Raw genomic sequence first — 15,892 nt, forward strand, 5'->3', positions numbered from 1 at the left:
GTCCATAATGACCGTTGTAAAAATACATAACTACCAAAGACCGTGCCACGATGCAACTTGGAGTGCAAGCAACAACATACTCACAACGGGCATCACAACGCCTATGGTGAGCTATGGTGGAGCCGATAACTATAAATACCATAGTATTCTCTAAATTTAGGGAGACTCTTTTGCCAAAAAACCTAGGATGACCGTATTTCTGGAGATCTGAGTGGCGGGAGACAGAGTTTCTTCTATATTCCAATTGATTCCAGCAGATTTCTCAAGAGTACATCATTGAGCATCATCAGAGAAGATCGCGCATGGCAGGCATCTTTAAAGATCATCATCTGAGGGATGAGTGCCACATGTCATCTGAATAATCTTCGGATCAGCTAATCCCCAACCTTCAGCGAACTATTGGAGAGAGTTAGTCTAGGAATAAATTAAAAGTTTATTTATTCTTTATTTGGTATTGTGGTTACTTTGTGCATTGATACTTTGTTTGTTGACAGGGAATAAGCGTTTTAGAAACACTTTGCACTTTGCTATTTTAGTTATTTATTATTTACTCTATTTCATACTTTCTTATTCTATCATCACTCTGATTTGTTTTTCTTTCTTTTGTAGCAGCTCCAAGTTATGACCCGAGGGAACCCTTTGACATTGGTTGAAGGAGATCCTGAATTTAAACGAACACTTTGTAGAAGGGGGAAAAAACCCGTGCAAGAAAAGTCTAATCAAGCTGAGATAGAAGTTGAAGGGTCAGATAATATGGCAGAAAAGAATGTAGCAAAGGACACTCACTGATTATTCTAGACTCTCAGTTTTGGGCACACAGTCTAGTATTGTACGGCCACCGATTACGGCTCAAAATTTTGAGCTAAACCCGGCATTCATCCCCATGTTACAGTAGTTCGCACAGTCTAATGGTTTGGCCAATGAGGATCCAAATAGTCACATAGAGAATTTCTTGAAAGTGGGCAACATTCTCAAGATTAATGGTGTTACGAATGATGCCATCAAGTTAAGAGCCTTCCCATTTTCCTTGAAGGGGAGAGAGAAGCAATGGCTACATTCATTACCTAGAGCATCGATTACTACATGGGAGGAGATTGTATAAGCTTTTCTTGCTCGATATTTGAGACATTGGAGAGGTTCAAGGATGATTATACAGACTTGAGTGGATGATTATTCAAACTTTTTACAATGGTTTAAACCTTAGCAAAAGACAATTACTTGATTCAGCATCAGGAGGTACCTTAAGTAGCAAGACCCCGGGAGAAGCCTGACAATTGATTGAAGAAATGGGTTTGAATAGCTACCAATGGTATGCAAGAGAAAAGAAGAAAGTGGCCGATCTCCATGAGATTGATGCGGTTACATCGTTAGCGGCCCAAGTGTAGTCATTGAGCAACAAGTTAGACACTCTAACTTTTCCTAGATTGATGGTCATGACTAATTATAATGGATGTGGAGGAGGCCATGCTCCATCCGATTACCCGATAGTTATTGGTGGTACATCTTCTGTGGAACAAGTTGACTTTGTAGGTAATGCGATGAGGGGCCAAGGAAATCCATATAGGAATACCTACAATCCTGGTTGGAGGAGCCATCCAAACTTTTCTTGGAATAATCAAGGGCAATAAATGGCCACGGCACCACTAGATTTCCAATAACAACAACAAGCTCTGAACATAGAGAATTGAGTTTCAGGCTTGGAAACTCGGATGACTGATTTAGAGAAAGCTTTGACAAGATTCGTCCAGTCATCGGATACAAGGTTTTAGTCAGTCAAAGCTTAAAGGGACCCTTGGACGAGTAGAGGACTCTCCACAAGACCATCGCCATGACTATTGAGGGGTTTTTCTATGGATTCTTTGCTTTTACATTTGATTTCATTGATTGTCCTTAGCTCCATGGAGAGCTAAATCCCCTAGTGGGTACTTGGGTATTTGTGAACCCTAGGATGTATTTTTTTCGTTGAACCTCTTTATTATGCTTTCAATTAATTGATGTTTTATTTGAGTTCCAATCTTGAATGCTTGATTGTATGAATGCTCCCTTAGAGTAACACTAGGGTTGAGAGTTCTTATTGGTAACTCTTTTGAGTGAGTGACACACCACGAGAGTTAGATAAAGCTAGATTAGTGAGGGTTGAGAGGGTGAGTCGAGAGATAACGGAGCGTCCACTTTCCCCTCCGGTGTGATTTATTCTACCTCTATTTCCTCAATTTCTTTGCGGTCATTGTAGAGTGAATGGGCTAAAGGATGACTTTCCACTAGGGATTAGTTGCGGGTGCAACAGAGTGAAACGTTGAAGTGATTTTAGCACCTAGGGTTTAACTGTGGCTAGGGACCTTCCACCTGGACCAAAGGGTTAGGTCTACATCTAGTAAGAGGATTTATCATTTGGAATCCCTACAACTCATTGACATTCTATACGAGTGCGAGGTTGAGAGGTTATTCAATTTCTCCTCATGGAGATGTACAGAGTTTGGCATGGTTGACCTTAGATTTGGGACTATGTATTTAAGGATCTCCACGACTCATTATTCCATCAGTTAAAAAGTATAATAGAGGGTTTTTGTACTTAAAATAATTGTCCTAGGCGGAACAATACCTGGGTACCCCATTTATATCAATTGCCTTACCTTCTCCTTTACTGGTGCCCTCTTTCTTATTCTTTTACTTTTGTTATTTTACATCTGGTCACACATATCACTATTCATCTTTTTCTTAGTTAAGAAACAATTTAAATATTTTTATTCCCTATTCCCTGTGGATACGATACCCCACTCATCTGTGATTATATTACTTTGACAAACTCGTGTACTTGTGAGACATACACAAGGGGCGTTGTCAAGTTTTTGGCGCCATTGCTGCGGAGTAGGCGTTTAGAGATACTTTGCACTTTGTTTTCTTAGCTATTCATTCATTCAATCTAGTTCATTTCTTCTTATTCTATCATCATTCTGATTTCTTTTTCTTTCTTTTTGGTACAGCTCCAGGTTATGACCAGACGGAACCCCTCAATATTGATTGAAGGAGATCCCGAGCTTGAACATACACTTAGAAGAAAATGGAAATAACTTGTGCAAGAACTGTCTAATTTAGTTGATTTCGAAGTAGAAGAATCTGAAAATATTGTAGAACCAGATGAGCAACAACGAACATTATCCGATTATGCTAGACCTTCAGTATTGGGGACACAAGTGAGTATTGTGCGTCCCCCGATTACAACTCAGAACTTCGAGCTAAAGCCGGTATTCATCCACATGTTGCAGCAATACGCACAGTTTAATGGTTTGGCCGATGAGGATCCAAACAGTCATATAGAGAACTTTCTCAAGGTGTATGATATGGTTAAGATAAACGGGGTGACGGATGATGCCATTAAGTTGAGAGCCTTCCATTTTCTTTAAAGGGGAGTGCAAAGCAGTGGCTACACTCGTTATCTAGAGCATTGATTAGAACATAGGAGGAGATGGTAGAAGCTTTTCTGGCCCGTTATTTCCCTCCCGAAAAATTTGCAAAACTTAAGAATAAGATCTCGTCCTTTGTATAGTCATTATTGGAGTCTCTATTTGAGACCTGGGAAAGGTTCAAGGAGCTCCTGAGAAAGTGCCCACAACATGGATTCCCGGAGTGGATGATTATTCAGACCTTTTACAACAGGTTGAATGCGAGTACAAGGCAACTCTTGGATACAGCAGTAGGAGGTACCTTAGGTAACAAGATCCCCGGTGATGCCCGTCAACTAATTGAAGAAATGGGGCTAAATAGCTACCAATGCAATGCTAGGGAGAAGAAAAAGGTGGCCGTACTCCATAAGATAGATGCAGTAACTTCATTGGTGGCTCAAGTGGAATCATTGAGTAAGAAGTTAGATCTTCTAACTTTGAATAGAGTGGCAGCCATGGCTACTTGCACCTGGTGTGGTGAAGGACATGCCCCCTCCGATTACCTAATCTCTATTGGTGATGCATCTTCGGTTGAGAATGTCAATTTTGTGGGTAATGCAATGAGGAACAAATGGAATCCATATAGTAACACCTACTATCCGGGTTGGAAGAATCATCCCAATTTTTCGTGGAGCAACCAAGGTCCAGAAAAGGCCATGGGGCCACCAGGTTTCCAACAACAACAAGCCCTGAACATGGAAAACCGAGTTTCAAGTTTGGAGACCCGAATGACCGATTTGGAGAAGGCCTTGACTAGGTTTGTACAATCGTCAGATACAAGGTTTCAATCAGTCAAGGCTACACTTCGCAACCACACCGCCTCTTTGCACAATCTTGAAAATCAAGTGGGGCAGATTGTGAAGTCTCTATCGGAAAGGCTACAAGGAAGCTTGCCGAGTAATACTGAGACCAATCCTATAGAGCATGTGAAGGTGATCACTTTGAGAAGTTGTCGTGAGGTTGAAGGTAGGTTTCCGAGTGAGAAGCCCAATGAACACACACCTGAGGTTATAGAGGTTGAGGAGGGAGCAAGCAAAGAGAAGGAGGTGGCACCCCCACCCTTCAAGCCAAGAATGCTATATCCCTCTAGATTGAAGAATGACCAAGGGGATGAACACTATAAGAAGTTCCTGAGTTTGTTCAAGTAACTCCACATCAATATTCCTTTTGTTGTGGCATTGACTCAAATGCCTAAGTATGCAAAATTCTTGAAGGACTTGTTGACTAAGAAGAGAAAGTTGGAGGAGAGTGCTTCAGTAATCTTAGATGCGTCTTACTCGGCGGTGTTACAAAAGAGCATGCCGAACAAGAAGAAAGACTCGAGGAGCTTCATCATTCTGTGTAATATTGGCAATTTAGGTGAAGAAATGGCATTGGCGGACTTCGAAGCTAGTATCAACGTCATGCCATAAACCTTCTTTCAGAAGCCAGGCTTGGGCGAGCCTAGATCCGCTAGGATGACTTCGTAATTGACGGATCGAACTGTGAGACATCGAAGGGGTATTATTGAAGATGTGCTTGTCAAGGTGGACAAGTACATTTTTCCTATAGATTTTATGGTGCTAGACGTCGATGAGGATGGGGATGTACCTTTGATACTTGGGAGACCGTTATTGTTGACTTCCAAGGCATTGATTGACATGGACAGCGGGGAGCTAACATTGATAGTTGGAGATGACAAGCTCAGATACCACCTTGCTAAAGCCATGCGACATTCTCTTGATTTTGATGATACTTTGTATTTTCTAGACACTACTGATGATATTGTTGATGAATACATGCACGAAATGTTCAATCCGGACCCGAACGAGGGTTTATTCAACCAAGAGGTGGAAAATGAAGAAGTTATGATGCCTGGTTGGACTGAAGCAGTATCATCTACTCCGGGGATCATGAAGAAGGTGCTCTAGAAGATGAAGAGGGCTAGGAGACGCCACCGGAAATGCTCCAAGGCTGTTGGAGATGCGCGTGAAAAGAACAAATTGAATGAACCTTTGCTAGGTGGTCCCAAGCCCGATAATTCACCCTCTACCTTCAAGAGACTTATTTCATCATGCTTTCAAGCTATGGGTAAGAGGGAAACCTTCATCTATGAACCCCCGTGAAGTAAGACAAGGTACGTAAAGCTTAGTGAAGTAAAAAAAGTGCTTCTTGGGTGGCAACCCAAGTGTTTACTGTTTTCTTAGTTAGTAGTTTACTGTTTGCACGAATAAAGTGTTGAGTATTGGTGTCTTGATTTTTAGATGCTTTTACTGTGTTTTATTTTGGGTTTTTAATGTCATCCTGTGTTTTCATGTGGATTTGGTGAAGTTTTGGTCGCTTGAGCTAGTTTCTCATGTTTTTCATTGGTATAGTTTGCATAGTAGGGCAGACTCTGAGTGTGTAAACATGTTCATGAATTTTCTGCAGGACCTGCAGAGTTTTTATGGCATCCAGAAAAAACACACGGGCGTGTGGAATTTCAACATGCCCGTGGACTTGTACTGCGAGCTCATCTAGAGAAGACATAAGGGTGTTGACGTGCCCCTGTGAGCGACCTCGTGACTTTTGCACGCCCGTGGGTAATTTCCGCACAGGAGTTTGTTTTCCTGCAGAGACTTGGAAACTGATTGCTTCCCCGCAAGTGTACGGGATCGCCAAGTAATACCTCGTGTGAAGACACGAGGATCGTATTCCACGGGGCTAAGGATCTCCTATTACTCCTTCTCGAGCTATTATCTAGCCTAAGATCTCAAATGATGGATTTTTACTCTACTAAAGCAATTAAAACTAAAATGAGATTATGACCAAATTAGAGAGAACAAGCAATGGGCAAGCAAGAAATACAATATAGTGCAAAGGCCTATGGATGTGGATCCCCTTGAGGGGTTATCATGCAACATGGATGATGATTTAAAGATGCAAGGGTAAAATGGACCATGAGATTCCAAGTTTAGAACAACCCCAATTTCTCGGCGATTGAACCCTAATCCCATACGAACATAGATAGGAATTTCTCCCAAATCTACATCCCTATGATTGCATTAAGTATGAGGAAATCTCGCTTAGGAATAAACCTACTCTTCCTCGGATTAAACCTACATGGAGGGCTACCAAACACCCAATTTCTCGGCGTGATGATACAAGTATCCCCTTCTAATCCATTCATGATCTAATACATGCGAGCAAGTCACATCTACATGCATCACTCATAAAAGAGCTACGGATTTCTCCTTAATGTAGCACTTAGCATGAAAACAATGGATTAGATCTCAAAATTATCCAAGCATAGAATTAACAAGTAATCATCCAAAATACATGATAAAACCCTCCCAAGGTTCACCAACACCCGGTGGCCTTGGGGGTCTATTGTGTCATCATCCCACAACAAGTAACATAATCAAGTAAAACACACAAGAAAAGCATGAGTGACACTCCCTAGATGAAATGGTGTAGGAGGAGGTAGAATGTATGCCGAATGATGCTTCCCTCGCCAAAGGAATGCCGAATGACGCTTCCTCTAGCCGCGGGTCTCCTTCCTTCAAAGCGTGGTAGATCTCCCCTTTGAATGATGTTGCTTCTTGCCTTGACAGTCTTGGACCTTGGGCTTGAATGATCTTCTAGCTTTCTTGCCCTTCTTCTCCTCCCCAAGGTTGCCCAAAATGTCCCAAATGATCTCCCAAAAGTCGGCCAACAAAAAGTCCTCTAATCAGCCCTAAAAGTGAGTATATATACCCCCCAAGGCATACAGGCCGTATAGGGGTCGTATGGGGGTCGTATAGCACTCAGAAACCCTAGATTCACGTTCCATACGGGGTGCATACGGCCTCCATACGGCCCCGTATACTGGGTAGTATGGAAATCTGGACATAACACCAAATCAATCCGCTGCTACAGTGCATACGGCCCCCATACTGGGTAGTATGGGGATAGTATGAAATTCCTATTTTCTTCTCTTTTTGCCAAAATGATATCTTCTTGTTCTCCATGGCTTCCATATGCCCTACAAGCAAATAATAAACGATTAAGCGCGAAACGGGCATCAAACCTCACAAAATACATGCAAAGTGCATACGATACATATATGAAAACACCTACATTTAGACACTTATCAAACATCCCCACACTTAAGCGTTGCTTGTCCCCAAGCAAACAACTCATGAAAAACAAAGAGACTGAGAAGTGGCTAAATGCAATACCTCTGGCTCAAGCAAATATAAGATTCCAAAAGCAAAGGATAATGAAACATAGATGTTGAGTTATAGTCATTAAGCATAATAAAAATATCATGTCTCACCCCTAATATGTATGTGCGTGTAAGTGAATCCTTTATCTCATTTGCCCTGATCTGGTCTAGCTCAAGTACTTTAATCAGTATAGCTCTAGATGCTAATCACTCCATATACAAAGAATACTAAGTCTTAAACTACTAGGTGCTACTTCAATGGCCAAGTAAGATCCTTCTAATTCTATAGCTTGAAACTAAATCCTTTTTTTCTTTTCAAAACCTTTGGTAGGTACTAAAAAGATCACTAGGGTTTTTTTATTTTTCAACTCAATATTCAACATCGAGTCCGACTAACGTAGACTGCATCAAAATCATTTTAAAATCTTTCTAGAGGATGCACATGCTGGTTAGGCACAAGAGCCACCCAACTACTCGATTACAGTCTACATAGACGCATTCATGCTTCATTAGCAGAGGAATACTGACATAGACTCATCACTTTCACTCTCACCCCTAGATCACATCTTCGTAGTACACTACATGCCACAAAACTCGGATTAGCTCAACAAGACTTAGAAGTTCTTAAGAAAACATTGAAGGATAGAACTTAGTGTTCTTAAGCCAAGTACTCAAAGTAGTGTGTTAAGCATACAAGAGAGTTAGAGTAGTCACATTGGCTATTCCTGTGGCATCGACAAAAAAATTCAAAGTGCACAAGACAATACTATGGGGTGAAACAGGATTCAATAAAGCATAAAAACAAGTAACTCACATCCATCATTAGTCCAAGCTAAAAGAATCTTACAAGAATGAATAAAGCCATCATTGGTAACACTAGCATGTAAACAATGTTCCTAAAACATGAAATGCACCCATCCCCACACTTAGTGTTGTACATTGCCCTCAATGTACACTAATCATGAAAAACATGCAAGAAGGGCCAATGCAAATAATAATAGAGGAGGGTGAAAAACAAAACTTCCCCGGTTTATCTTGTGTTCGTCGTGAGGTGCGACTCGACAAAAGGTGTGGTGAGCAATACACGTCTTGTCCGACCTCCATTTAAAAACTAGGAAAGCTCACCAAATTCCCTCAATGCCCTGCGAGGCAAAAAAGGGAACATCATCATTCCACAAAAAAATTCACAAATACAAAAACAAAGGGAGAGACTAGGGAAAAAGTCAACAAAAATACATAGATGAAAAACAAAATAAAAGTTCAACCCAAAGAGTTGGGAGGAAGAGGTCCATGCCAACTCAACAAAACACAAACATAATACATAACAAAATAAAGTAAAGTAGATAAAAAGTGTCCATGCTCAAACGAGCCGCTACTCATCACAATCCGGTGCTGGTGGTGGTGGCATGGCGGCAGAAGGAGTATGCGAGGCAGAACCATAGTATGAGGTAATGAAACGGTAAAAATCTGCCTCGAGTCGATGCTGTCCCTCAAGGACCCGGTGAAGCTGGTCACGGATCTCGCGCTGCTCCTGACGCACGCCCTGAATCTCTCCCTCAATCCCCCTCAGTCTCATGTCGAAGTCAGGTACTGAAGTAGTACCGAGGGTAGGAACAGGTGCGCCCTCGGGGCTCGACTCGTGTGCTCTCGGCCGGCCGACTGGACTCACCCAAGTGGCTTGGTGCCGTGGGGGCCTCGCCTCATGAGCTCAGCAACCACCAAGCCAATCGCCCGTATGTGTGCCTTCCCGAGGGGTGCCGTACCTCCTACAATAGTCATGCCTCGCGTCTGCTCAAACAAACCCATGCCACGGATCAATCTGGTCACATAGGGCCCAATAAAGATAGCTCCCAATCGAGTATACGAGCCCTGGTGAAGGAATGCATCAGCGACAAGGTAGCCAAGGTGAGTAGGGCGCCTCTCAAAGATGCCATACATCGTAAAGATATCGGATTGGGTGACCACCCCCTTGCTATCGGTCCGGCCCCAAAGAGAACGGGCAATCAAGGCATGAATGAATCTATGTGCCGGGTCGATCATGCGTGAGGCCTTTCGGGTCGTATCTTCACCCGCCAAAGTTGCCCAATAGTTGCTCCTACCCATCTCACTCGGGAAATCAAGCTTAAGATGTTTGCCGGGCATGGATTTGATAAAATCATCATCATATATCCCCAAGTACTTGGCAAACTCCAAATGATGCATAGTGCGCTTCCTTCCAAAAGCTTGAAAATGGATGGTGACAACTTTCTTATTCCGCACGGATTCTCCATCTTGTCGCGCCTCAAATGTACTCAAGACCTCCAAGGTTAATTGACGGAAGGTTGGCTCGTTAATGGCAAAGAGTTTATCCCAGCAATTGTGTGAGAGCCAATCCCGCACTTGACTTGCAAACCCAAGGTTGTCCACAAGTTCCAATCAAGATAGCACAAAGTCCCGAATGGCTTTGTCTTCAATCTATCATATCTCTCTCGATGGTGGGACAATTTGAAGACGGGTTCATCGGGTGTAGAGGATGGTTCGGTAGTTCTTGGGCGCTTGGAGGCGAGCCTTTTAGTGTTAGGCATCCCTACAATGAAGAAAAAAACTTTGATAAAGCTCAAAGGGATACAAGATAACTCAAAAATAACATGGTAGAGATAGAGGAGACTAATGAAAAAAATTGGGTTTTTTTGGGACCATACGGCCATATGGGGGGCCGTATGGTCACTATTCACACGGCAAGAGTCTCCCCTATACTCATGGAATCGAAAAAAATTTGTACATAAATTTGAATGAAAAATTCATTCACAACATTCACATCATCCAAATCAAGCAAATTGCTAAAGAAATTCCATGCAAAAAGTCTCAAGAATGCCCAAAAAAATGGAAAAGAATAAAACTAGGGCATTGAAAAAAAGCCTCACCGACGAAACCTTGAGAAAAACAAGCTTTTAAACTCGGGTAAGATCACTAGATCGAAGTCTCCAATGGATTGGGAGAAGTTTTTGGAAGAAAAATGAAGACATTCGGCCAAGAATCGAGAGAGAAAAGAGAGAAAATTTCGGTGGAGTTGAAGAGAAATGAGAGGTGGAAGAGAGAGAGAGAATGAGAGGCCTTAAAGGGGGAAGCCCCGCCACCATACGGCCCCCATACGACCCCGTATGGGGGCCGTATAAGTGGATAACTTCCCTCGGCCGAGACACCTAGCCGACTTGGACGGCCACCATACGGGGCCGTATGGGGGTCGTCTAAGTGAGCACAGAGCCATCCGGATCGGCTCTGTGGTCAGCTTAGACGGCTTCCATACGGCCCAGTATGGCCGTAAACCTTTAAAGGCCAATCAAAACCATGAAAACCTGCCTCAAATGATGTGAAAATGAAAAAGAAAGCTTGACGACTTCTCCAAAAACGACTAAAATGAATAAAACGACGATCTAGCACATAAATTAACACCTACACATGTGTGTCTCAAGAGGTTGCACAAATATACCACAATAAAAATGATGAGAGCAATGTGCCAAGTGTATGAGCATGAACTTATTCACAATCAAACAAGTCTAAGAAATACGAAAATTGAAATGAACTAAGAACTAAAAATACGGAAAATGCAAACAAATGCCCCCGAATGCTTGGGTTGCCTCCCCAAGAAGCGCTTGTTTAACGTCACGAGCCTGACGTACCTTGTTCCTTACCTCATGGGGGTTCAAACAATTTGAAGCCACCCCCGGTTTCCCTTGTAGTGTTGCTTTGGAAGTAAAGTTTCAATCGTTGCCCATTGACTTTAAAAGTGCCATTTTCCGGGTGAGTTACCTCGACCGCTCCATGGGGAAAGACTTGAGTGATTGTGTACGGGCCTGACCAACGTGATCTAAGCTTCCCAGGAAATAGTTTCAACCTTGAGTTGAAAAGTAGAACTTGATCGCCCACGTGAAATTGCTTAGGGTGCTTGATGCGTCTGTCGTGGTACTCTTTTACTCTCTCTTTATAGAGTCTCGAACTTTCATATGCCGTGGAGCGCCACTCATCAAGTTCATTTAGTTGGAGTTTTCTCTTGCAACCTGCGAGAGAAGAATCAAGATTTAGAAACTTTATCGCCCAATAAGCCTTATGCTCAAGCTCAACAGGTAAATGGCACGCTTTTCCATAGACCAGACGATATGGAGTGATTCCAATAGGAGTCTTGTAAGCCATCTCAGAGGGCCCGGAGGGCGTCATCTAGATGTTCCCGCCCAATCTCTTCGGGTTTTGAGACACGCTTTTTCTAGGATTCGCTTTAAGTCCCTATTGGACACCCTCAACTTGCCTCGCTGGTTTGTGGATGGTAAGGTGTTGCCATTCTCAGGATACTCCGTAACGCTCGTAATTTTTGGCAACCGGGCATTACGTAAAATGAGTGCCTCTGTCACTAATGATCGCACGCGGTGCGCCGAACCTGGAAAATAATTTCTTTAAGAATTTTACGACCACCCTCGCGTCATTTGTTTGCAAAGCCTGGGCCTCCACCCACTTAGACACATAATCAACTGCCACGAGGATAAACTTGTATCCTTGGGAGCTTGGAAAGGGTCCCATAAAATCAATCCCCCACACATCATAAACTTCACAGGCTTGGTTCCAATTTTTGGGGCATCTCATCCCGGCGAGATATGTTGCCGACCCTCTGACATCTGTCACAGGATTGAATGAATTTTTGTGTGTCTTGAAATATTGATGGCCAATAGAAGCCTGCATCAAGAATCTTTTTGGTTGTTCTATTTGCATCATAATGGCCACCTGTTGGTCCTGAGTGGCAATGCTTCAAAATACTTAGACCCTCCGCTCTAGAGACGCATCTTCGAGCAACCTGATCGGAGCACACTCTAAATAAGTATGGATCTTCCCAAATATAGTGTTTAAGATCAGAAAAGAATTTCTTCCTCTCGTTGATATGTAAACCATTTCGGGATGACCCCACCAACCAAGTAATTAGCAAAATCGGCAAAACCGTGGTGGTTCCTTCTCTTCAACTCGCTCGAATATTATACTGATGCTCCTCGTGGAATGAGTCATTAATGTCCTTTTCTCTTACAGCTTCGGGCCGTGGCTTCTAACCGGATAGATGATCGGCACGAGATTCTCCACTCCCCCGCTTATCCTTAATCTCAAGGTCAAATTCTTGGAGCAACAAAACCCACCTTATCAAACGAGGTTTTGCATCTGATTTGCTAAGTAGGTACCTCAACGCCGAATGATCAGTGTACACCACAACCTTAGAAAGAACCAAATATGACCGGAATTTTTCAAAGGCAAAGACCACGGCAAGTAGTTCCTTTTCGGTGGTAGTGTAATTCAGTTGGGCACCCGTTAGAGTCTTGCTTGCGTAGTAGATGTGGTGGAAATGTTTGTCTCTCCGCTGACCAAGCACAGCCCCAACTGCAAAATCACTCGCATCACACATTAATTCGAATGGGGAATCCCAATCGGGAGCGACCATGATGGGTGCTTGGATTAGCTTCTCCTTGAGCACCGTGAAGGACGCCATGCAATCGTTATTGAACTCGAATGGGACATCTTTTTCCAGTAACCTTGTTAGGTGCCTAGCAATTTTTGAAAAATCCTTGATGAATCGTCTATAAAACCCGGCATGTCCCAAAAAACTTCTTATGGCCTTCACAGAATTTGGAGGTGGTAGCTTTTCAATGGTAGATATTTTTGCCCCGTCGACCTCAATTCCATCTTTTAGAGATTTTTGTGACCCAAAAACTATCCCTTCTTGGACCATAAAATGGCATTTCTCCCAACTTAGCACCAGATTAGTCTCTTCACATCGAATAAGGACCAACTCAAGGTTCTTGAGGCAAACATCAAATGAATCACCGAAGACGGAGAAATCATCCATGAATACCTCCATAAAATCTTCCACCATATCCTCAAAAATGGCCGTCATGCACCTCTGAAAGGTAGCCGGGGCGTTGCATAACCCGAAAGGCATGCGGCGATAAGCAAAGGTGCCATAGGGACAAGTGAAGGTGGTCTTTTCCTGATCTTCGGGGGCGATAGGGATTTGGAAATAACCTGAGAACCCATCCAAAAAGCAATAGTAAGAATGTCCAGCTAATCGCTCTAGCATATGGTCAATGAATGGTAGGGGAAAATGATCTTTTCGGGTGGCGTCATTTAGTTATCTATAGTCGATACATACTCTCCACCCGGTAGTTGTACGAGTTGGAATCAACTCATTTTTTTCATTGGTGATCACAGTCATCCCCCCCTTCTTTGGGACCACCTGGACGGGGCTTACCCACTCACTGTCTGATATCGGGTAGATAATGCCTGCATCGAGTAGCTTGATGATCTCTGCCCGAACCACTTCCTTCATGTTTGGGTTGAGTCTTCTTTGGGGCAAGGCTCTGGGCTTGTGTTCATCCGTCATTAGAATTTTGTGAGTGCAAACCGACGGATTTATTCCTTTTATATCCGCAATCTTTCAAGCAATCGCGCTATTGTGCCTCTTTAGCATATCCACCAATCTATTCTTCTGCTCAGTTGATAGGTTTGCAGAGATGATGACTGGAAGCTGCGTATTTTCTCCCAAAAAAGCATATTCAAGATGGTCTGGTAGTGATTTTTAACTCCAAGTTCTGGTGCTTCCTCGGTTGATGGCGAGAACCCTCTGCTCCAAAGCCCATCACCCCTGTTCGACCCTCGCAATATCATCGAGTTGTTTTTCGATACCATGGACACCAAACTCACAACATCTAGTACCACATCCGGGACTTTCATGTCAGATATACTCGAGGCTCCACATCGGATTCCCTGCACTCAATGCTAGCATCCGGCCCATTTCAGTACAATCCTCCAGAGTGGGATTCATGGCAGTGGATCTCTGACCCTCGGTAGTCAACATAAACAGTTCGACTAGTGACATGTTTCCTCCACTCGCTGATGGGGCACCACTTTCCAAAAAGGTCTTCAACACTGTGTGCCAGTCACTTCCATCATAAGCTATACTAGGGTCCTCCGATAGTAAAAGTGCGTCTAGACAATCATTCGGAAATTGTGAAACATGAAGTTGGGTTTGCCCATTAATCCAGCCATCAAATCTATATACGTAGTCTTCCAACTTGATGTTCAGATTTGCCATGTATGGTGTAATCAAGGTCGATGGATTCGAACGTGTCATGCACAGTAACTTGCACAACCAAGAAAAATTGATAGAAAGTTAAGATCAATGGAAAAGAAAAACAACAAATGAGTAAAGAATGAAATGGCTAGAGTAATAATCTAAAAGTTTCCTAGAATTCCTTAATAGTCCCCGGCAACGGCGCCAAAAACTTGAATTGCTTCCCCGCAAGTGTACGGGATCGCCAAGTAATACCTCGTGTGAAGACACGAGGATCGTATTCCACGGGGCTAAGGATCTCCTATTACTCCTTCTCGAGCTATTATCTAGCCTAAGATCTCAAATGATGGATTTTTACTCTACTAAAGCAATTAAAACTAAAATGAGATTATGACCAAATTAGAGAGAACAAGCAATGGGCAAGCAAGAAATACAATATAGTGCAAAGGCCTATGGATGTGGATCCCCTTGAGGGGTTATCATGCAACATGGATGATGATTTAAAGATGCAAGGGTAAAATGGACCATGAGATTCCAAGTTTAGAACAACCCCAATTTCTCGGCGATTGAACCCTAATCCCATACGAACATAGATAGGAATTTCTCCCAAATCTACATCCCTATGATTGCATTAAGTACGAGAAAATCTTGCTTAGGAATAAACCTACTCTTCCTCAGATTAAACCTACATGGAGGGCTACCAAACACCCAATTTCTCGGCGTGATGATACAAGTATCCCCTTCTAATCCATTCATGATCTAATACATGCGAGCAAGTCACATCTACATGCATCACTCATAAAAGAGCTACGGATTTCTCCTTAATGTAGCACTTAGCATGAAAACAATGGATTAGATCTCAAAATTATCCAAGCATAGAATTAACAAGTAATCATCCAAAATACATGATAAAACCCTCCCAAGGTTCACCAACACCCGGTGGCCTTGCGGGTCTATTGTGTCATCATCCCACAACAAGTAACATAATCAAGTAAAACACACAAGAAAAGCATGAGTGACACTCCCTAGATGAAATGGTGTAGGAGGAGGTAGAATGTATGCCGAATGATGCTTCCCTCGCCAAAGGAATGCCGAATGACACTTCCTCTAGCCGCGGGTCTCCTTCCTTCAAAGCGTGGTAGATCTCCCCTTTGAATGATGTTGCTTCTTGCCTTGAGAGTCTTGGACCTTGGGCTTGAATGA

General features: G+C 42.9%; 1 non-coding gene across 1 annotated transcript; it reads right to left on the reverse strand.

The window, feature by feature from the left end:
* Positions 1–3,514: 3,514 nt before the first annotated feature.
* On the reverse strand, positions 3,515–3,621 carry LOC120274215. The gene has a single exon (XR_005540749.1). It is a non-coding gene; the product is annotated as a small nucleolar RNA R71 (small nucleolar RNA).
* Positions 3,622–15,892: the final 12,271 nt, after the last annotated feature.

This window comes from Dioscorea cayenensis, chromosome 12 (genome assembly GCF_009730915.1).
Source record: "Dioscorea cayenensis subsp. rotundata cultivar TDr96_F1 chromosome 12, TDr96_F1_v2_PseudoChromosome.rev07_lg8_w22 25.fasta, whole genome shotgun sequence".
NCBI classification, from domain to species: domain Eukaryota; kingdom Viridiplantae; phylum Streptophyta; class Magnoliopsida; order Dioscoreales; family Dioscoreaceae; genus Dioscorea; species Dioscorea cayenensis.